General features: G+C 46.8%; 1 protein-coding gene and 1 long non-coding RNA gene across 2 annotated transcripts in view; both read right to left on the bottom strand.

Moving 5' to 3' along the window:
* LOC120910546 (zinc finger protein 850-like) overlaps positions 1 to 22,244 on the bottom strand; it is a 1,103,195-nt gene that overhangs the window by 27,745 nt on the left and 1,053,206 nt on the right.
* On the bottom strand, positions 17,470 to 19,821 carry LOC120910239. Its single transcript, XR_005741443.1, has 3 exons — positions 19,338 to 19,821; positions 17,634 to 17,756; positions 17,470 to 17,506 (listed from the first exon to the last, which is right to left on the bottom strand). It is a non-coding gene; the product is annotated as an uncharacterized LOC120910239 (long non-coding RNA).

Below are 22,244 nucleotides of genomic sequence, written 5' to 3'. Positions count from 1 at the left end.
AGTCTCCTCTTACCCAGTGATGTGAGGGGCGGCTGATTCTCCATCATGACGTTCTTGTAGAGATCCTTGTGTCCTTCTAAATACTCCCACTCCTCCATGGAGAAATAGACAGTGACATCCTGACACCTTATAAGAACCTGACACACACAATGATACAGTCACCATCCAGACACATCCCTTGTCTGTTACTGGATAATGTCCCAGAATTCCCGGCACCGCTCACCTCTCCTGTCAGCAGAACAATGATCTTGTTGGTGACTTCTAGAACTTTCTTTCCACGGTTTTCTTTCAGGTAATGAGGTGGAGGCACTGTGATGGGTGATGCCCCTTTCACATAAATGTTGGGTGTAAATAGTTCACTTGATGTTTTCTTCACTACTTTATAAACCTGTGTAAGGATAGAAAGTAAAAATTATCACTACAGACTTCCCAGAATCCTCCTCACCTCTGGTCCGATCTGAATCTTAAGTAAAGAGAGGAGAGTGATGTCATGTGACCTCCCAGAATCCTCCTCACCTCTCCGGTCAGCATTTATTGTCTCAGAGAACCCGTGCTACAAATGACTATATCTACAACTCAGGATACATTAGTGTGATGGTCAGTGGGGAGAAAGCTCCTTACACTTGTGGTCATTAGGAAGAATTACCCCTTTACAGATACTGTAGCTAAAAAGATCAATGGTGTCAGTGAGAGCTTCTCTAGCAACCACTGGAGGAACCCTTTGGTTCCATGAAACCCCAGTTGAGAAAACCTGGGTTAGAATATCCGTTTGGGTTTCGGTCACCAGTATGTCATTTAGGAACATTTTACTTCCAAGTGATGGAACAAGAGTAGTAGCCTCCTTAGATACCAAAAAGTATTTTCACTCAGTAGAGTGGGCATACTTGTTTTGCATCTTATTTCCTGGATGCGGCTGCTGTACACAGATCTGTTGATCAGACTAAGGGTTAACGGCATCTCAGACCCCTTTATCCAGGGGAACTAGGCAGGGGTGTCCACTATCGCCCCTCCTGTTTGCTCTGGACATAGAGCACCTGGAAGTAAAGCTAAGATCTACTCCTACTCTGGCTGGTCTGTGAATGCAGATGACATGCTTTTGTATCTGCAAGTTCCAGGACCCTCACTTTGGGGGGCCTTCAGGCTGATACAGGAATTTGGAGATTACTCCGGATTTAGAATTAATTGGACAAAATCGTTCCTTTTCCCCATAGATGAGGCAGTCAATCAATAGTTAAAGGAAGAGGCCGGACACAATGGGGAGAGGTTGGGAAGGGGTTGTAATTGGATGTAAATATAAAATAATATCTTATTACCTCCTCAGTTCCAGCAATGCCTCCTCTCTACTTCTTGCTACTTTACTGGAAACTTGTTTTTTTTTTTATTACCTCACTTCCTGCCCTTAATACTACTTCCTGTGAGTACCATACCTCATTTCCTGTTTATGCGTTCCACTCACAATTCGTGAGATCGCCATCTTGGGGTGAATATAAAGACTGCCGCCTCCGTTGTTTCTGAGCACTGAAAACATTCTTCTGTGTTCTTGCGCAAGTTAAAAGTCAAACATACTTTGCAAAAGTTATTGGCTTAGGTTTATGTGACCAGATATTTAAAATGAAATCTGGGAACATATTTTTTCTTTACTGGTAATGGTGGCAATCAGCGACTCTCTGCCCATCGACGCCACCGCCCGCCTCACAGCCTCTCAAATCTTACTCTTCGGTCCCCCGACTACTACTGGATGGGGAGCGGAGGAAGATCACTCCGCCAGGGAAGGCAAGGAGATAGGCAGGTGGCTGGCCCGGATTTAAGCCAAGGCAGAAGAACATGCGAGCGAAGCTGAAGAAATATTCCCTCCGCTCCGACCAGCACATGATCATCAGAAAGGGGCACAGATAATGGGAAAAATACAACCCCCCTATGCTAGTAGGCACAGCGGATCGGGGGGTGTAATTCTAATTTTTTTATTTTAATTCTGCACTGACTTTGAAATTGTCCCTGCGCCTTATTAAATCCAATCTGGGGACAAAACCAGGGACAGACTTGGTCCGGGGACAGTGTCCTCAATCAGGGGACTGTCCCCTGAAACTGATGATGTCTGGTCACCCTACCTTAGGTGGTTATTTTATGTTCTCTGGATTTGTAGGTCAATAGAAAAGCGTACTTGTCATTGATATGCAATAATGTCTGTCAGCTTACCTTTCTCTCCATGTGTTCATTAGAGGCCAGACTCTCTTATCTGGCTGCTCTCATCTCTCCTCCCTGTATGGCTTCACCCCAGGCCATCCCAGGAACTCTATATTAACCGTTGCACTGCAGGGCTGCCTTGCTGATCAACGTTGTTTGTTAGTATTGTGTTCCTGCTTGCCGTGTGCTACGTTATCTCTGTGTACCAATTTTGGCTTGTCTCCGACTACTCCTGTTTGCCTGTGACCCTGACCCTTGGCCCCTTGGCCTGTCCCTTGGTTATCCTTGTCTGCTTGTTGCCCCGACCTTGGCTTACCCTTCACTACCTCTTGTGTCCTGAGTGGCTGCTTCCCCTCTCTCCCTACAGAGCGTGACCTAGGGGACTCAGGGGGCCGCGTCCTGGATCCAGTTGCAGCGAAGACTATTCTCACCACTAGAGGCTCTGGTGAATGCCAGCTGGATCTCAGGCCCTGTACACACGATCAGACCAAACCGATGAAAACGGACTGAAGTTCAGTTTCATCGGTCCAAACCGACCGTGTGTGGGCCCCATCGGTCAGTTATCCTTCGGTCCAAAAATGTATGTAGCGCTACCCCCAAAGGAGCCGCTGGTTGATTTGGGATCGGCCTACTAAGTTACCCTGACAGTGTCTAGGGGTGTAATTGTGAGAGTAGCAGCAGTGAGTGGAGGTCCAGACATCCAATAAAGAGTTTTCAATGCTTTATTGTCCAGGCCAAACACGGCCAACATCAACAAAATTTGCGAAGGTCAAGGTTGATGAAGGAAGAAAGAGAACCATGCGGTATCATGCCTGGATATAGAACGGAGCAATCAACACTGCTCTGTGTAGAACCAATTTCGTTACACGTCGCCACTCTCCATGGAGTGGGTGAAGTGCCCCCAGACAGACCCCTATGACAGGCCTGGCAGCCGGAGTGTCACTCTGGATAATACTAGGAGGAACAGGTCTCTCTCACGGACCTGGCTCTAGGGCCTCTGCCACAGGCCAGTTTCAATAGAGGACTTGGGTGAATAAGGAAAAGAGAATCCTCCCAGTATACTTTTCTATAAAGGGTCCCCGGATGACAGCAAGCATACCTGTCAGTGGTCCGGACACCTGATCCCAGACTGGGATTTTCTCAACAGGCCTTGGAACCCAGCGAAGCACTGGGGTTCCTTCTCTCCTCAGGATGAGGTTCGATGCAGAGTTCAGCTTTGGCCAGGTGGGCCGCGCCGGCGGGGTCCATGGATGCACGTACCCTGAAGGTGGGTATCGCACCTGGAACGGGGACCCCGCGAAGATTTCTTAACACATGACCCCTGTCACAGATATACCCTCCCCCAGCATGCCTCGCGAGGGAAAACTCCTCTAATTGGCTGCTGGGAAAGACCTGCTCTGCCAGAACCCCTCTGGCGCCAACTGCCGGCCAGAGGTGGCATTGCACCCCCTGACCACAGACTGACCCAGTGGACATTTCTGGAACGACAGAAGTCCCAAATTTAAACAAACACCGAATGGGAGCAAGGTAACTCTCCCATTCCCCACTAATTTTAGCGTAGTGCCCATGCTGAAAGCAAGGGGGCGCTACATTTAGAACTTGCTTTAAAATTGGACCGATGGACGCCTGACCGATCCCTCAAAACCGATGGTTAGTACACAAAAGCATCGGTTCCAAACCCACACATGCTCAGGATCAAGTTGACGCATGCTTGGAAGCATTGAACTTCATTTTTTTCTGCACGTCGTTGTGTTTTACGTCACCGCGTTGGACTCGATCGGTTTTTGAACTGATGGTGTGTAGGCACATCAGACCATCAGTCAGCTTCTTCGGTTAACCGATGAAACGGACCTTCAGTCCGTTTTCATCAGTTTTGACTGATCGTGTGTACAGGGCCTCAGACTCCGCTCCCTGTGGAATCTTGGGCTTAAGCTTTCTGTAGGATCCCTGTTTCTGCCCCAGCGAACCTCTCCTCCATATCCACTCTGTGGTCCATCCGCAGCAGTCTGCTATAGGGTTCACTACCTTGTGGGGCACTCCTGACTCCAATTGGTGCACTTGTCATCTAGCCACAGGTGACCTGACAGTACTGTAGTGTTTCAAGCATTTCCTTTGTCAAAGCATAAGCAATGAAAAAAAATTATATTTATTGTCCTCACAGAGAAGCAAAGCAGGACAAGCTGTTGACGCCTTTCACATTTAGATCATGTGCTTAAAGGAGTTGTAAAGGAATTTTTTTTTTTTGCTGAAATGACTGTTTACAGGTTATAGAGACATAATAGTTAACTGATTCCCTTTAAAAATTATTAAAAATAGATAAAAATCAATCATATAATGTACTTACTGTTTCAGTTTCATTTTTGCATGCTGTTTCATGCTTCTGTGATGAACAGAGACAAAGAGCGTCTCTTTCACCCATTATCATCTGTGCTAATTGACCCTGCAATTGTATGAAGGAGTTCTGTGTCGATATGTATGATAATGTGTATTGTAGGGAGGGAGTCACTTCGGCTGCTGTAAGGGATTAGTTAATTAGCTCATGTTAATTTTATGTTTCTGTGTATTGCTAGAGTAATATGAGCAGGTTGTAGGAACCTCCTCTTTTTCCTCTTTTCTTGTTTGGCTGGTTGGAGTGTTCGGTAGCTGCCTTTGTATTCGGCTATGGAATGTCTTAAACGACTTTAACCCCTTTTATACTCTGGGTGGCGTTACACGGCACTTCCGGGCAGCGGAAGCGAATGCGCCGTTGGCGGCTCGCTCCTGCTGTGATTATGCACAGCGGTAGCCGATCAGCGGGTACCACAGACTTGATGTCCGCCGGGCACCCACCGATCGTTAGGTACAGAGGCAGAACGGCAGGCTGCCAATGTAAACAAGGCAGGTGGCTGTTCTGTCAGTAGGGAAGGCTTGGATCCTGCGTTCCTGCAAAGCAGAGACAAGGAACCATGTCTTCCCCTAGTAAAAAGCACCTCCCCACAGTGCACAAATACCGGCTAGGCACACAGTTATAAAGGAAGTAAAGCCGGCTATAAAAAATTTGTTTTAAGCCCCACCAGGTAGGTTATGGCATAATGTAGGAAAAAAGATCCGCACTCCGGTTGTTGCTCCTTTAAAAATCTTTGTTTTTATTGACAAGCCACTGTAAACAAATGCAAATGAAAACAGTTGACGCGTTTCAGCCTATAAGGCCTTAGTCATAACCCTTATGACTAAGGTTATGGCATAATGTGCTAGTATGCACAGCATATTAGTACATTATGGCAGACTTACCTGTCCTATGGTGTCATTCAGCGCAATGCTGGGACCGATCCAGGGCTTCAATCTTTGTCCGGTCTTCCCTCTGGGTCCCACACCCTCGGCCTCTCGATAGACCAGGCCACGATAACACGACTCTCATGCAACTGCACAGTAGGGTTGCCACATCATCACTTTAATCCAGGACATATATTAAATTACACAGGTTCTGTGGCTGATTTAGGTGGTAATTAAACTTACTTGGTGCCTTAGCTGCATTAAACTAGCCTCAGACCCTGTGTAATTATTATGTGTCCTGGATTAAAGGAATGATGTGTGTAAGAGTTGAAATAGACCAAGACACGTGTAAAATCTATTAGTTTCTTCTTTCTGGGCGTTTCGTTCCAAAATTCAAGAGCTAGGCTATCTTCAAAAGTCTGAGTTTATTCTTCAAGAAAGACAAGCAAAAGACAAGGCTTACATAATGACAGCTGGTAACACATGGTAAGATGGTAGCTTCAGAAGGAGGGAGGGTGTTTAGAGGACAATCTCATGAAATTCACAGATTGGTTCCTGCCCATGAACTGCGATTGGCCATTTCCCCGAGAAAATTCCTCCCCCAACCAAAGTCTTTACTTTTATCAGAAATACTCAATTACAAAAACCTTTTAACAATTGCTTTTTCCTACAAATTTATATCATTTTTAGATTGAACAAAACGTTAATATTTTAATATTTTTTTTCCTGGGTGGCCTTAAGTAAATTAGAACAATCTACTACTTTTAATTTAATAACCAAATCCAAGTTTGGAATCTTTTGTAAAAAATTGCTCAATCTTTAACTTTCCACAATCTTAAGGCCAGATTCTCAAAGAATCAGCGTTGGCGTAGTGTAAACCATTTACACCACGCCACCGCAACTTACTGGAGCAAGTGCCGTATTCTCCAAGCACTTGCTCCGTAATTTGCGGCGGCGTAGGGTAAATGGGCCGGCGTATGGCCGCGTAATTCAAAGGGGGCGGCTTGTATTCAAATTAAGCGCGCCCCCGCGCCGATCGAACTGCGCATGCGCCGGGCGGAAAAAGAGCCCAGTGCGCATGCTCCAGCTCACAACGGAAAACGTCAATGACGCCGACGTGAGCGTTATTGACGTAAAGTTGTATTCGCGGACGACTTAGTAAAACGACGTAACCGAGGGAAAAAGACGACGCTGACCCGATGCCATACTTAACATGGCATATGGCGGACTGGCGTAAGTTTACCCCGTATATAGCAGGGGTAACCTTACGCTTACGGAAACAAAGTAAACGACGCAAATTCGTTTGGGAATCGGTGTATCAGGCTCATTTGCATAGTCAAATGAGAACTGAACGTAAACGCCACCTAGCGGCCAGCGTCGAATTACATCTAAGATCCGACGGTGTAAGTGACTTACACCTGTCGGATCTTGGCCGTATCTATGCGAAAATGATTCTAGGAATCACTTGCATAGATACCCGGGGCCAAAAACAGAGATACGACGGTGTTTCCTGAGATTCACCGTCGTAACTCTTTTGAGAATCTGGCCCTTGTTTGTGCTTTGAATGACCACATGTAATAACACATTTTCTGTTGTTCAGGGCTTAAATATTCATAAACATTTATATGCAGCATTAAACTTAGTTTCCTTATTAACCACTTAAGACCCAGACCTTTAGGCAGCTAAAGGACCTGGCCAGTTTTTGCGATTCGGCACTGCGTCGTTTTAACTGACAATTGCGCGGTCGTGCGATGTGGCTCCCAAACAAAATTGGCGTCCTTTTTTCCCACAAATAGAGCTTTCTTTTGGTGGTATTTGATCACCTCTGCGGTTTTTATTTTTTGCGCTATAAACAAAAATAGAGCGACAATTTTGAAAAAAAAAACAGTGGGGCAGATTCACAAAAGAATTACGCCGGCGTATCTATTGATACGCCGCGTAATTTTAAAGCTCCTGCGTCGTATCTTTGTTTTGTATCTATAAAACCAGATACGACTGCATCTGGGATCGATCCGACAGGCCTACGTCTTAGTACGCCGTCGGATCTTAGGTGCACTTTTTCGGCGGCCGCTAGGTGGCGTTTCCGTAGAATTCCGCGTCGAGTATGCAAATTAGCTAGTTACGGCGATCCACGAACATACGTCCGGCCGGAGCATTTTTTTATAGTATACCCCTGCTATTATGAGGCGTACTCAATGTTAAGTATGGCCGTCGTTCCCGCGTCAAATTTTGAATTTTCTACGTCGTTTGCGTAAGTCGTTCAGGAATAGGTATTTGCGTAAAATGACGTCACCGTCGTAAACGTTGGATTGTTCCTGTTCATTTTCGAGCATGCGCCGTCCGTGGGGGTTTCCCAGTGCGCATGCTCGAAAATAAACAGGAACAATCCAACGTTTACGACGGTGACGTCATTTTACGCAAATCCCTATTCGCGAACGACTTACGCAAACAACGCCATTAAAAAAAACGTTGTTTATGTCGGGTCACGACATATTTACATAAAACACGCCCCCATCACATCCATTTGAATTGCGCGCCCTTACGCCGCCAAAGATACACTACGCCGTCGTAACTTACGGCGCAAATTCTTTGAGGATTCCAAAAAAAATGTAAGTTACGGCGGCGTAGTGTATCTTAGCTACGCTACGCCCGACGCAAATATGCGCCGATGTACGTGAATCTGCCCCAGTATTTTTTACTTTTTTCTATAATAAAAATCCCCCAAAAATATATAAATTTTTTTTCCTCAGTTTAGGCCGATACATATTCTTCAACCTATTTTTGTTAAAAAAAATCGCAATAAGCGTTTATCGATTGGTTTGCGTAAAATTTATAGCGTTTACAAAATATGGGATAGTTTTATTGCATTTTTATTAATAATTTTTTTTTTAATACTAATGGCGACGATCAGAGATTTTTTTCGTGACTGCGACATTATGGCGGACACATCGGACAATTTTGACACTTTTTTGGGACCATTGTCATTTTCACAGCAAAAAATTCATTAAGAATGCATTGTTTACTGTGAAAATGTCAATTGCAGTTTGGGAGTTAACCACAAGGGGGCGCTGAAGGGGTTACGTGTGACCTCATTTGTGTTTCTAACTGTAGGGGGGTGTGGCTGTAGGTGTGATGTCATTGATTGTGTTTCCCTATAAAAGGGATGACACGATCGATGATGGCGCCACAGTGAAGAACGGGGAAGCGGTGTTTACACACAGCTCTCCCCGTTCTTCAGCTCAGGGGACCGATTGCGGGACTCCAGCGGCGATTAGGTCCCGCGGTCACGGTCACGGAGCTTCGAACCGGGTCGCGGGCGCGCGTCCGCGACCCATGGCTGGGCACTTAAAGAGGACGCACCTGTACGTGCTTGTGCCCAGCCGTGCCATTCTGCCGACGTATATGTGCAGGAGGCGGTCCTTAAGTGGTTAATGATGTACTGACTGTTACCGGCCATTTTTTACGCGTATTAGCCTTTGTTTATATGTCCTTTTTGGAGCTCATGTCCTGATACTTATCAGACCATTTTTTACACTTGATGCTATTCGAACTGTAAACTTTATACTTATATACAAATTTTCATTATCTGTATCATCTTCACTCATTGCTGCAACTCAAAGCCCCTAGGGGTACCTTTTCTTTTTTTCAAGTTCTATTAGGGGTGTGCAGCGTTTTTATCCACAGTGGGTATCGCTTTTCCTTTGCATTGATTTGTTGCTTTGTCTTTATTCGTTGCTTTTTCTTGGAAGAATATTGTCCGTAACTTTTTCCTTTGAAGAATAGTAGGGTTGTCCCGATACCACTTTTTTTAGGACCGAGTACAAGTACCGATACTTTTTTTCAAGTACTCGCCGATACCGAATACCGATACTTTTTTTTAAATGTGTCCCTAAATGCAGCCATGTTCCCCCACAAATGCAGCCATGTCCCCCCACAGATGCAGCCATGTCCCCCCTATATGCAGCCATGTCCCCCCCATATGCAGCCATGTCCCCCCCATATCCAGCCATGTCCCCCCATATCCAGCCATGTCCCCCCATATCCAGCCATGTCCCCCCCATATCCAGCCATGTCCCCCCCATATGCAGCCATGTCCCCCCCATATCCAGCCATGTCCCCCCCTATATCCAGCCATGTCCCCCCCCATATCCAGCCATGTCCCCCCATATGCAGCCATGTCCCCCCCATATCCAGCCATGTCCCCCCATATCCAGCCATGTCTCCCCCCCCATATCCAGCCATGTCTCCCCCCCCATATCCAGCCATGTCCCCCATATGCAGCCATGTCTCCCCCCATATACAGCCGTGTCTCCCCCCATATCCAGCCATGTCCCCCCCCATGCAGCCATGTCCCCCCCATGCAGCCATGTCCCCCCATATGCAGCCATGTCTCCCCCCATATCCAGTCATGTCTCCCCCCCATATCCAGCCATGTCCCCCATATGCAGCCATGTCCCCCTTACCTGCATCCCGCCGCATCCCCGCTGCCGCCGACTGGTTAATACGCGCGGGGAACATCACAGCTTTCATTTGAATAGCTGTAATGATTCGCGCCGTGCTGCGTATAGACACTCCCCCTTGCTCGGGATTGGACAGTTCACCTGAGCAAGGGGGAGTGTCTATATGCAGCGCGGCGCGAATCATTACAGCTATTCAAATGAAAGCTGTGATGTTCCCCGCGCGTATTAAGCAGTCGGTAGCGGGGATGCGGCGTAACGGCGGCGGCGGGCGCGGCGGGTGGTTTATCGGATCTGGCATCGGGGGTATTTGCGGGAGTACAAGTACTCCTACAAATACTCGGAATCGGTCCCGATACCGATACTAGTATCGGTATCGGAACAACCCTAAAGAATAGTTCTCTTGTAGCTTTTATGGGACGGGTGTTACTGGCGCAAACGGAAAAAAAATTCTATATTGAATGGTTTGCTGCAATCAAAAGGGTGCAAGTCACTCTGTGGTGGCTTGCCCAAAAGGTAGTTGGTGTAGTATAAGGATTGCGCTACCCTGGTAGAGGACCTAGCGCTACCTAATCATGTGCCATGTGCTAACAGCAGCCTCTACGCGTTTCGCAAGTTATATTGCGTCATCAGATAGCCATAACCTAAAATTAGGTGCTAATTTTAGGTTATGGCGCATGATTAGGTAGAGATAGGTCCTCTACCAGGGTAGCGCAATCCTTATTCTTGTAGCTTTTGCCTTGTTCCTTGACTCGTGTTTATGTAATGTTTAGGTAGGCTGTAAATAGGCCTAAAGTAAACAAAATGTAAGGATGCGTGTGTATTGAAAAATGTCTTTCGCCTTTTATGTATGCGAAAGGAATGAGATGTGTTTGTGTAGCGTAGTGTTTGCCTGTTCTTGGACCGTCCAAAACATCAAAATCCGACTTTCATATTAGCTCACCCAAAGAGTACATCTGCCTGTTGTATCTACAATGGTGGCCTTTATAACGTGAAGCCTTCTTTCCCATTTCAACACTTCTTCCGTGAGACTTTTCTGTGGCAGAAATCTCCACATGCGGAAACGTTTACGCTTTTCACAACCTGAAAGCCCTCGCTGGATTTCCACGATATCTTGAAACATACTGTCCAAATGGCTTTGTCAATCAACCTCGTAAGCTGAGTCTTTGTTTTTTTTCTTCTGCTTGCAAGTTTTACAAGCGATCTGCAGGTGAAAAAACAGACAGCGAAAAAGTCACCCTTGTGCTTTGAACCTTCTGTCCACGTCTGATGGAACACAAACGCCTCTTTTTCCTAAGTTCTTTGATTGTTTTTTTCCCCCCCAAGACTTGATCAATCATGAAAGTTTTCATCTCGTCTCTTCATCTCCCTCCTGTTGTCAAGTAGTTAGGGAAAATAAACAAATCCCCTGATGCTCGCCAATGTAAAGCAGGCCATACACAGTCGAATTTCGAACAAATTTTCTTTTCAAAATCAGAAAGTTCGTTTTTTTGTGATCCGATGATGCCACCATTGATTTTCGAAATTCGGCCGACAAAATATTCATGTTGCCGGGAACATTCGCTTCTCTCCGGGAATATTCGTTTCTCTCCGGGAATATTTGTTTCTCTCCGGCCGGGAATATTATTTTCTTGCACATGCGCGTTTTTTTTTCTATTACATTTCTTGCACGATTCTCCCATCATTGATCAGAAAAACGTTTGTTTTTCAAAAAAATTCCAACATCTCGGATTTCTCAAATTTGTTTGCCCACAAAAATTGGCTGTTGCTGCAGCCCCACTAACGGTGCGAAATTCGTACGAAAATTCTTTCGAAATTTGAACCGTGTATGGCCGCCTTAAGAGTTGAAATAGACCAAGACACGTGTAAAATCTATTAGTTTCTTCTTTCTGGGCGTTTCGTTCCAAAATTCAAGAGCTAGGCTATCTTCAAAAGTGTGAGTTTATTCTTCAAGAAAGACAAGCGAAAGACAAGGCTTACATAATGACAGCTGGTAACACATGGTAAGATAGTAGCTTCAGAAGGAGGGATCTGATGGTACATACTCATGATGGGTGGGCCTCCTACCCCCAGCTTCCTCTCCCTTACTCACTAGTCAAACCACATGTTTTCTTATACTGTTTTTAAAGCTAAGCTAAGCATTATTTACATTTAGCATCGCTCCAAGGAAGGTGATGCTTTCCGTTTTACAGAAGTAACACAGAAGTAATACCCACTTGTGTATATTAAGTAACTCCACCTATTGTCCTGACATAGCACTTTAGAAATAGATGTTACATACATGGGCGTCCGCTGAAATTTTTTCAGGGGGGGCGAATTCGGCAGCGGCGATACACAGTCGCATTTAACCCTTTCTTCAAACGCTAGCGGGGTTAAAAACACCCCACTAGCGAACGAATAGTGCAGCTAAAACGATGGTAAATCGCTTTACCGATAACGCGGCCAGCTAGCAGCATAAAATAGTTCTTGAGATAATTCAGCTTCACTCCATGCCCATATAAATATAACCTAGAGAATGTACAGACCTCCCTTCAGCACAGATGGACCCCCCTTCAGCACAGACCCCCCATTTAACACAGATGGACCCCCCATTCAGCACAGATTCCCCCCAATCTGCACAGATCCCTCCCTTCAGAACAGATGGACCTCCCCCTTCAGCACAGACCCTACCTTCAGCACAGATGGACCCCCTTTAAGCACAGACCCTACCTTCAGCACAGATGGACCCCCTTTAAGCACAGACCCTACCTTCAGCACAGATGGACCTCCCCCTTCAGCACAGACCCTACCTTCAGCACAGATGGACCCCCTTTAAGCACAGACCCCCCTTCAGCACAGATGGATCCCCCTTGAGCATAAACCCCCCCCCCCCCTTTTAGCGCAGACACACCCTCCCTCCCCTATCCCATTCAGTACCTCAGATCAGCCATCAGCACGGCACAGCATGTTCCCTCCCCCTGTGTACACATAAACACTGTAGGGGGAGGCGGCTTCACTCTACTTGCTGTGCCTTTGTGACATCCAGCCCGGACCGCTCAGACAGCCCGCGGCCACTAGAGAAGGGGTTGGTTGGTCAGGTGCAGTGGTGTCACCCCTTACCAGACCACCCCCCGCCCCCCCCCCCCCCTGCAATGCCACCGCCAAGCAGCTCGCCTCTCTCTTACTGTTCTAACCTGCCTGTCACCGCGGCGCTCTTCACTCTTCAAAACCTTCTTGATTTTCCAGGGGGGGTCAATTGCCCCCCCTTGCCCTATGGAGCGGACGCCCATGGCTGCATACACAGCAAATGACCTTTCTCTTGTCCTCAGCAACCTTCAAAATTAACATGTTTCAATAAAGATTCCAGAAACTTTTATCACTTTCCTGCACTCTGAACATAAATAAGAACTTTCACCCGTGTGAATTTTTTTGGTGTGCAAGAAGTTTTGCCTTCTCCGTGTAACGCTTCCCGCACTCTAAACACGAGAAGGAATGCTCGCGGCTGTGTTTTCTCTGGTGTGCGAGGAGTGTTTTTTTCTCAGCGAAACACTTCCCGCACTCTGAACATGAAAAAGGCAGTTCACCAGTGTGAATTCTCTGGTGCGTAATAAGTGCTTTCTTGTGATGGAAACGTTTGCCGCACTCTGAACACAGGAAAGGGCACTCACCCGTGTGAATTCTTTGGTGCGTAAGAAGTGTGCCTTTCTCAGTAAAGCTCTTCCCGCACTCTGAACATAGGAAAGGGCGCTCGCCAGTGTGAATTCTTTGGTGTTTAAGAAGGTCTGATTTCCGAATGAAACATTTCCCGCACTCTGAACATAAATGAGAAATCTCGCCCGTGTGAATTTTCTGATGTGCGAGAAGATTTGCTTTCTCAGTATGACATTTCCCACACTCTGAACACGAATAAGGACGCTCCCCTGTGTGAATTCTCTGGTGTCTAACCAGTGCGTTTTTTATAATGAAACATTTCCCGCATTCTGAACACAAATGAGGACTCTCGCCCGTGTGAATTCTTTGATGTAAAAGAAGTTTTGCTTTCTCAGTATAACATTTCCCACACTCTGAACACGAGAACGGACGCTCACCCGTGTGAAGTTTCTGGTGTCGAAGAAGGTCTGATTTCTGAATGAAACGTTTCCCACAAAATGAACATGAGAACGGACGCTCCCCACTGTGAATTCTCTGGTGTCTAACCAGTGCGTTTTTCAGAATGAAAGCTTTTCCACACTCTGAACATGAAAAAGGACGCTCCCCTGTGTGACTTTTCTGGTGCGTGAGGAGCACTTTTTTCTCAGTAAAACATTTCCCGCACTCTGAACATGGATAAGGACGATCGTCCATGTGAAGTTTCTGGTGTCGAAGAAGGTCTCTTCTGTTGATGAAGCATTTCCCACACTCGGAGCACACGTGAGGACGCGCAGTCGCGTGTTTTTTCTGGTGCGCGACAAGGTCTTCGCTTTGAGTGAAAGATTTCCCACACTCGGAGCACGATAACGAGTCCACTCTGGTGTGATCACCTTGAGGGCTTGAAGAGCATTCCTTGGGATTGGGTGGATCTGGTGATGTCGGCACACTGTGAGGTCTTAGATGGACATCCTGACTATCACCATTGGATGTATGTGGAGGTTCCTCACAATTAGAGGGATGGATCGATCGGTCTGGATGGGAAGGTATGCGATGGATGCTTTGAGTAACGGGATTTACTCCTACAAAATATCGTACAATTCCATTATCTTCTGCAACATAACCTTGAGATACAACAAGACGTCCCTCAGTAGACTTCCATAGATAGAGTCCATCTGTTGGAAACCAAGTTTTCAATAAGTGTTAGAAGTCTTATACATTATGTTGGTAGAACATCCAACAGTTTTTCAGAGTTTATTGATATTAAATATTTGTTTTTTCTTTGTATTCCAAAAGTTTTTTTTTTTATTCTGAACATGTGACCAGCAACAGAGGACTAGAAGCTCCTCCTGCCACTGTTTCCCTGCAGACAGGCTGGGAGAGAGCCGGGTCATGTGACCGCTGGATATTGATTATAATTACATCTCCATCACCCACATACAGAAATAGAAGGGACCAGTGTATGTTTATATCACTTTAAACCCCCACAAAAAAATATATTGTATTGAGCACGGGGAGCCCAACCTGTGGCCCTCCAGCTGTTGCGAAATGACAAGTCCCATCATGCCCCTGGCTTTGAGAGGCACCTGTCAGCCTTGCAATGCCTCATGGGACTTGTAGTTCCGCAACAGCTGGGAGGACCTCAGGTTGAGCACCCCGTGATGTTGAGGGTTTCTTCAGCTACTAATATTTGTAGGAATTAAAAATAGTAGAATGTCGATGTGTGAAATTATCTGACTGACTTTTCGGGATCAGGATGGAATTATTTCATTCCTGTTGGAAAATTGGGCCAAACTTGATATAAATTTCCTTCTTTTATCCGCATCTAAACAGCAGGTTTACGTTTTCATTTTTTTGGGGGTGAATTCCAAGAACATTTGTTTTTTTTGAACCTTCAACTAAGGCCTCGTACACACGGACGGACTGTCTGATGGGCGCGGACACGATACACGATATCACTTCGATGCATGCGAGGGCTTTCGGCCGAGCGGACATGTCCGGTGAGTCTGTACAGACGACCGAACATGTCCGACGGACAGGCTTCCAGCGGACATGTTTCTTAGCATGCTAAGAAACATTTGTCCGCCGGAAAATTGTCCGGTCGGACATACAGACGACCGAACATGTCCGCTGAAACTGGTCTGCGGACCAGTTTCAGCAGACATGTTCGGTCGTGTGTACGGGGCCTTACTGTTATATAAAATGAATTCTTTAACCGCAAAGAAATAAAATAATATAAAGGAAATGCTTCTGTAATTAGTGATTATTACTTACTTGTGTTGAGATGTAGAGAAGATTCCTCCTGTTTATTTTTCATAATCATCTCCCCCTCCTCCATAGACTGCTGATCTCCACTCACCAACCTCTCTTCTTCTTCTTCCTCTTTATGCTCAGCTTTGATGTCTTTCCGTTCTTCATTCTAAATGCCAGAGATGATAAAATATAAGAACTGGAAACACTGCTGCCAATAATAAGAGATGACATAGAAGAATGTTCTCTCATAGAATTATCTTTTAGTTCTTTGTGCCCAGCCCCATCTACCTGATCTCCTGATCTCCCATTCTCTGTATATTGGAGATCTTCCTGTGTAGAATTGTGGGAATCCAGAGGACAACCCTCCTCCATAGACTGCTGATCTCCACTCACCAACCTCTCTTCTTCTTCCTCTTTAACCTCAATTTTGATGTCTTTCCGTTCTTCACCCTAAACCCCAAAGGTATCAGAATACATTTGTACAAAGGAAAGAACCAGGAATTTCATAGAATGTCTTCTCATGGTTAGAATACAGTCCCACCTACCTGATGATGGTGGGGGATGGTGTGATCTTCCTGTGTGGAATCCTGGGAATACAGAGGACGGGGACATCTCTCTGGTGGGTTCCCATTACTGGATCCATCTGTAGGAAACACACACACTGACTGAATACATTGGCCCGGATTCTCGTAGCACTTACGCCGACATATCTACAGATATGCCGCGTAAGTGTAAATGTGCGCCGTCGTATCTATGCGCCGTGCCCATAGAACTAGATACGCCTGAAAATAGGCTTCCTCCGACCGACGTAACTTTCCTACGCCGGCGTATCTTGGGCGCATATTTACGCTGGCCGCCTCATTGCAAATATGCAAATGAGTGAGATATACGCCGATTCACGAACGTACTTGCGCCCGGCGCATTCAGTTTACGTAAGTCGTACGTCCGACGAAAGTCATGTTAAGGTATGGACCATCATATTTTACGTTGTTTACGTAGTAGTACGTGAATAGGGCTGGGCGTAGGTTACGTTCACGTAGTAGGCAGTGATTCGACGTATCTTAGTTTCCACGGGACGGCGCATGCGCCGTTCGTTCGGCCCATCGATGGCATGGGGTCACGCTTCATTAAAATAGATCATGCCCACTTCAACCTACTTTGAATTAGGCCGGCTTATGCCGAAGAATTTACGTTACGCCGGCGCTACGTAGGGAGCAAGTGCTTTGTGAATACTGTGCTCGCCGCTCTGCACTACGTCGGCGTAGCGTATATTCGATACACTACGCCAGCATAACTATGCGCCGAGGTACGAGAATCCGGGCCATTGTTTCTATGTGTTTATCAGATGATGGGGGATCTAGGTGGACCCTCCATACTGCTCCCTCCTTTACAATAAAGTCTCCTCTTACCCGGTGATGTGAGGGGCGGCTGATTCTCCATCATGACGTCCTTGTAGAGATCCTTGTGTCCTTCTAAATACCCCCACTCCTCCATGGAGAAATAGACAGTGACATCCTGACACCTTATAGGAACCTGACACACACAATGATACAGTCACCATCCAGACCCATCCCTTGTCTGTTACTGGATAATGTCCCAGAATTCCCGGCACCGCTCACCTCTCCTGTCAGCAGCTCCATCATCTTCTTGGTGACTTCTAGAATCTTCTCCATGTTGTGTCTCTCAGGTTTTAGGGAGTCACATGGAGGCACTGTGATGGTCATATGATCACCTGACTTCAGAAGAGGAAATCTCTGTATTGGAGAACCAATAGGAATGTCATGTTAGAATCCCCGAATCCTCCTCACCTCTCCGGTCAGGTCGGTGTTTTATTAATAGAGATAAGAGTGATGTCATGTGACCTCCCAGAATCCTCCTCACCTCTCCGGTCAGCAGATAGATGATCTCCAAGGTGAAGTTTAGTATCTTCTCAGTCATGTGACTCCGGTCCTCCTCCATCCTCATTCGTGCCGTCTTTTCACAGGCTTCCTTATAGAGAGATAACTTTGGAATATGAAAAAATAATTTGGATGGTATTGGTCACACAATTATAGAATGTGAGAGGGTTAATGGGAGGATTGCTGTACATTGTAGAACTACAAGCCCCATGGAAACACACTTAGTATGGACTGTTTAGTGATTATTAAAATTTTGAGGTCTCAGGATCTTCTTGGCCTGAAAAATTCTCTGCTGACTTTGTCTTGTTTCTGAACTGATTGCCTCGCGGCCTTTTGGCTAAGATCAAGTATAGTATCTTTAGCTGGAACTTGCCAAAATGTGCATATAACACAGGGCGTCTACTTTTAGCGTACCAACGTCCCAATAATGTGAAAAAGTGTAGTATCTGTTCTTATCAGTTGCCAGAGGAGGCGCTGAAGCTACTCCCAAGAGTAGGGAGGGAGGGCGGATGCATATCCAATGGTGTCATTGCACCTGGTAGGACAGTTTCGGTAGTGACTACGCCGATCTGCCCGACAAATACTGGGGGACGGCCCATTGTTGAGCCTGAGCCATCCTGAAGGGTGCTCCTGGTGAGGATAGGTGGCTGCATCGGGTCTGGCTGAAGGGCCGGGTTTCTCCGGCCTTTTGACTGGAGTTGTTCGTGTCTGGGTCGGTAATCTGGTGGAGGAGCTGGGCGGCGCCATGAAAATCTGTCGGATTGATGGGGGCCTGGAAGGACTAGTACCGGTGGCCGCCTCATTGCAAATATGCAAATGAGTGAGATATACGCCGATTCACGAACGTACTTGCGCCCGGCGCATTCAGTTTACGTAAGTCGTACGTCCGGCGAAAGTCATGTTAAGGTATGGACCATCATATTTTACGTCGTTTACGTAGTAGTACGTGAATAGGGCTGGGCGTAGGTTACGTTCATGTAGTAGGCAGTCTATCATGAATGTTGCTGCCAGACACATCTACCTTACCAACCACTCAGTGTCTGCCACTCCTCTCCGCCAAATTCCTACACTGGCTTTTACGTTTGCCCAGCGAATTAAATTCAAAATACTAACAACATCATACAATCCATTCACAACTCTGCCTCGAGCTACATCACCAATCTTGTCTCCAAATATCACCTAAACCGTCCTCTACACTCCTCTCAAGACCTCCTGCTCTCAAGCTCCCTCGTCTTCTCCTCCCATGCTCGTCTTCAGGACTTCTTCCATCCTCTGGAACTCACTACCCCCAATCTGTCCGGCTATCTTCTACCTTGGCTGCGTCCAGTCAATTCCCGAAAACTCATCACTTCAGGGAAGTCTATCACCCCTCTTACTAATCTTTTACCACTTCCATCAGCTCATCCCCCACAGTTACCACAATTTGTACCACTTGCTCCACACTATTAGATTGTGGGCTCTTTTTAGCAGGGCCCTCTTAACCCTTTTGTATTTTATTGTAACTGTACTGTCTCCCTTTTAGATTGTAAAGCGCTGTTTAATCTGTTGGCGCCATATAAATCCTGTATAATAAAAATATGAGCTTTCCTGAAGAGATGAGCTTTCAGGGATCACAAGAAGGCCTTTGAGGACTTCTACAGAAAAAGGGGTTGCAATTGGACGTAAATATAAAATAATATCTTATTACCTCCTCAGTTCCAGCAATGTCTCCTCTCTACTTCCTGCTACTTCTCTGGAAACTATTGTTTTTTTTCCTTACCTCACATCCTGACTGTAATACTACTTCCTGTCTGTACCATACCTCATTTCCTGTCTATGCGTTCCACTTACAATTGGTGAGATCGCCATCTTGGGGTGAATATAAAGACTGCCGCCTCCCTTGTTTCTGAACAATTTGAAAACATTCTTCCGTGTTCTTGCGAAAGTTAAAAGTCAACCAAGGAAACAAAAAGTACATACTTTGCAAAAGTTATTGGCTTTTTCATTGGCTTTGGGTGGTTATTTTATGTTCTCTGGATTTGTAGGTCAATAGAAAAGTGTACTGTAGTGTTTCAAATATTTCCTTTGGAAAAGCAATGAAATAAAAATATATTTTATTGTGCTCACAGATAGAGAAGCAAAGCAGGACAAGCTGTTGACGCCTTTCACATTTAGATCATGTGCTTAATCTAGATCAACCCCCCACCATCCACACTACATTGTCCGACAGATCTCCTCCACCATCCACACTACATTCTCCGACAGCTCTCCCCCCACCATCCACACTACATTCTCCGACAGCTCTCCTCCACCATCTACACTACATTCTCCGACAGCTCTCCTCCACCATCCACACTACATTCTCCGACAGCTCTCCCCCACCATCCACACTACATTCTCCGACAGCTCTCCTCCACCATCTACACTACATTCTCCGGCAGCTCTCCTCCACCATCCACACTACATTCTCCGACAGCTCTCCTCCCACCATCCACACTACATTCTCCGACAGCTCTCCCCCACCATCCACACTACATTCTCCGACAGCTCTCCTCCACCATCCACACTACATTCTCCGACAGATCTCCTCCACCATCCACACTACATTCTCCGACAGCTCTCCTCCACCATCCACACTACATTCTCCGACAGATCTCCCACCATCCACACTACATTCTCCGACAGATCTCCTCCACCATCCACACTACATTCTCCGACAGCTCTCCCCCACCATCCACACTACATTCTCCAACATCTCTCCCCCCACCATCCACACTACATTCTCCGACAGCTCTCCCCCCACCATCTACACTACATTCTCCGACAGCTCTCCTCCACACTACATTCTCCGACAGCTCTCCCCCCACCATCTACACTACATTCTCCGACAGATCTCCTCCACCATCCACACTACATTCTCCGACAGCTCTCCCCCCACCATCTACACTACATTCTCCGTCAGATCTCCTCCACCATCCACACTACATTCTCCGACAGCTCTCCCCCCACCATCCACACTACATTCTCCGACAGCTCTCCTCCACCATCCACACTACATTCTCCGACAGATCTCCTCCCACCATCCACACTACATTCTCAGACAGCTCTCCTCCCACCATACACACTACATTCTCCGACAGCTCTCTTCCACCATCCACACTAAATTCTCCAACAGATCTCCTCCACCATCCACACTACATTCTCAGACAGCTCTCCTCCCACCATACACACTACATTCTCCGACAGCTCTCCTCCACCATCCACACTACATTCTCCGACAGCTCTCCTCCACCATCCACACTACATTCTCCGACAGCTCTCCTCCCACCCTCCACACTACATTCTCCGACAGATCTCCTCCCACCATCCACACTACATTCTCCGACAGCACTCCTCCACCATCCACACTACATTCTCCGACAGCTCCCCTCCACCATCCACACTACATTCTCCGACAGATCTCCTCCCACCATCCACACTACATTCTCCGACAGCTCTCCTCCACCATCCACACTACATTCTCCGACAGCTCTCCTCCCACCATCCACACTACATTCTCCTACAGCTCTCCTCCACCATCCACACTACATTCTCCGACAGCTCTCCTCCACCATCCACACTACATTCTCCGACAGCTCTCCTCCACCATCCATACTACATTCTCCGACAGCTCTCCTCCCACCATCCACACTACATTCTCCGACAGCTTTCCTCCACCATCCACACTACATTCTCATACAGCTCTCCTCCACCATCCACACTACATTCTCATACAGCTCTGCTCCACCATCCACACTACATTCTCCGACAGCTCTCCTCCACCATCCACTCTACATTCTCCGACAGCTCTCCTCCCACCATCCACACTACATTCTCCGACAGCTCTCCTCCACCATCCACACTACATTCTTCGACAGCTCTCCTCCACATCCACACTACATTCTCCGACAGCTCTCCTCCCACCATCCACACTACATTCTCTGACAGCTTTCCTCCACCATCCACACTACATTCTCCGACAGATCTCCTCCTCAATCCACACTACATTCTCCTGGATGGATGGACCTTCTCATCGCTGGAGCGGAGATCACTTGACGCAGGATCTTCTCATCGCTGGAGATCACCCGCAGCCGTCGCAGGATCAGGACAACGCAGGAAGCCGGGAACGAGTGGATTTCTCACCGCTGGAGTTTTTTTATTAATAAAGGACTTTATTCTACGGTGTCAGTGTGTTTTTTTTTACAAGACTTTACACTTCCTTCGTGAAATGGTAGGGGTACAGTGTACCCCATTACCATTTCACACAGGGGGGGGTCAGGATCTGGGGGTCCCCTTTGTTAAAGGGGTCTTCCCGATTCTGATAAACTTCCCGCCCGCATACCCCCACAACCACCGGGCAAGGGTTGTGGGGATAAGACCCTTGTCCCCATCAACATGGGGACATCCTCCCCATGTTGAGGGCATGTGGCCTGGTGCGGTTCAGGAGAGGGGGGGGCCGCACTCTGTCCCCCCCTCTTTTCTGCGGCCGGCCAGGTCAAAGTGCTCGGATAACGGGTCTGGTTATGGATATTTAGGGGGAACCGCACGTCATTTTTGTTTTAAATTGACGGCGGGG

The sequence above is a fragment of the Rana temporaria genome, chromosome 8 (assembly GCF_905171775.1).
Source record: "Rana temporaria chromosome 8, aRanTem1.1, whole genome shotgun sequence".
Classification (NCBI taxonomy): domain Eukaryota; kingdom Metazoa; phylum Chordata; class Amphibia; order Anura; family Ranidae; genus Rana; species Rana temporaria.
The sequence above is the reverse complement of the archived record's forward strand: the minus strand, read 5'-3'. Positions and strand labels throughout refer to the sequence as shown.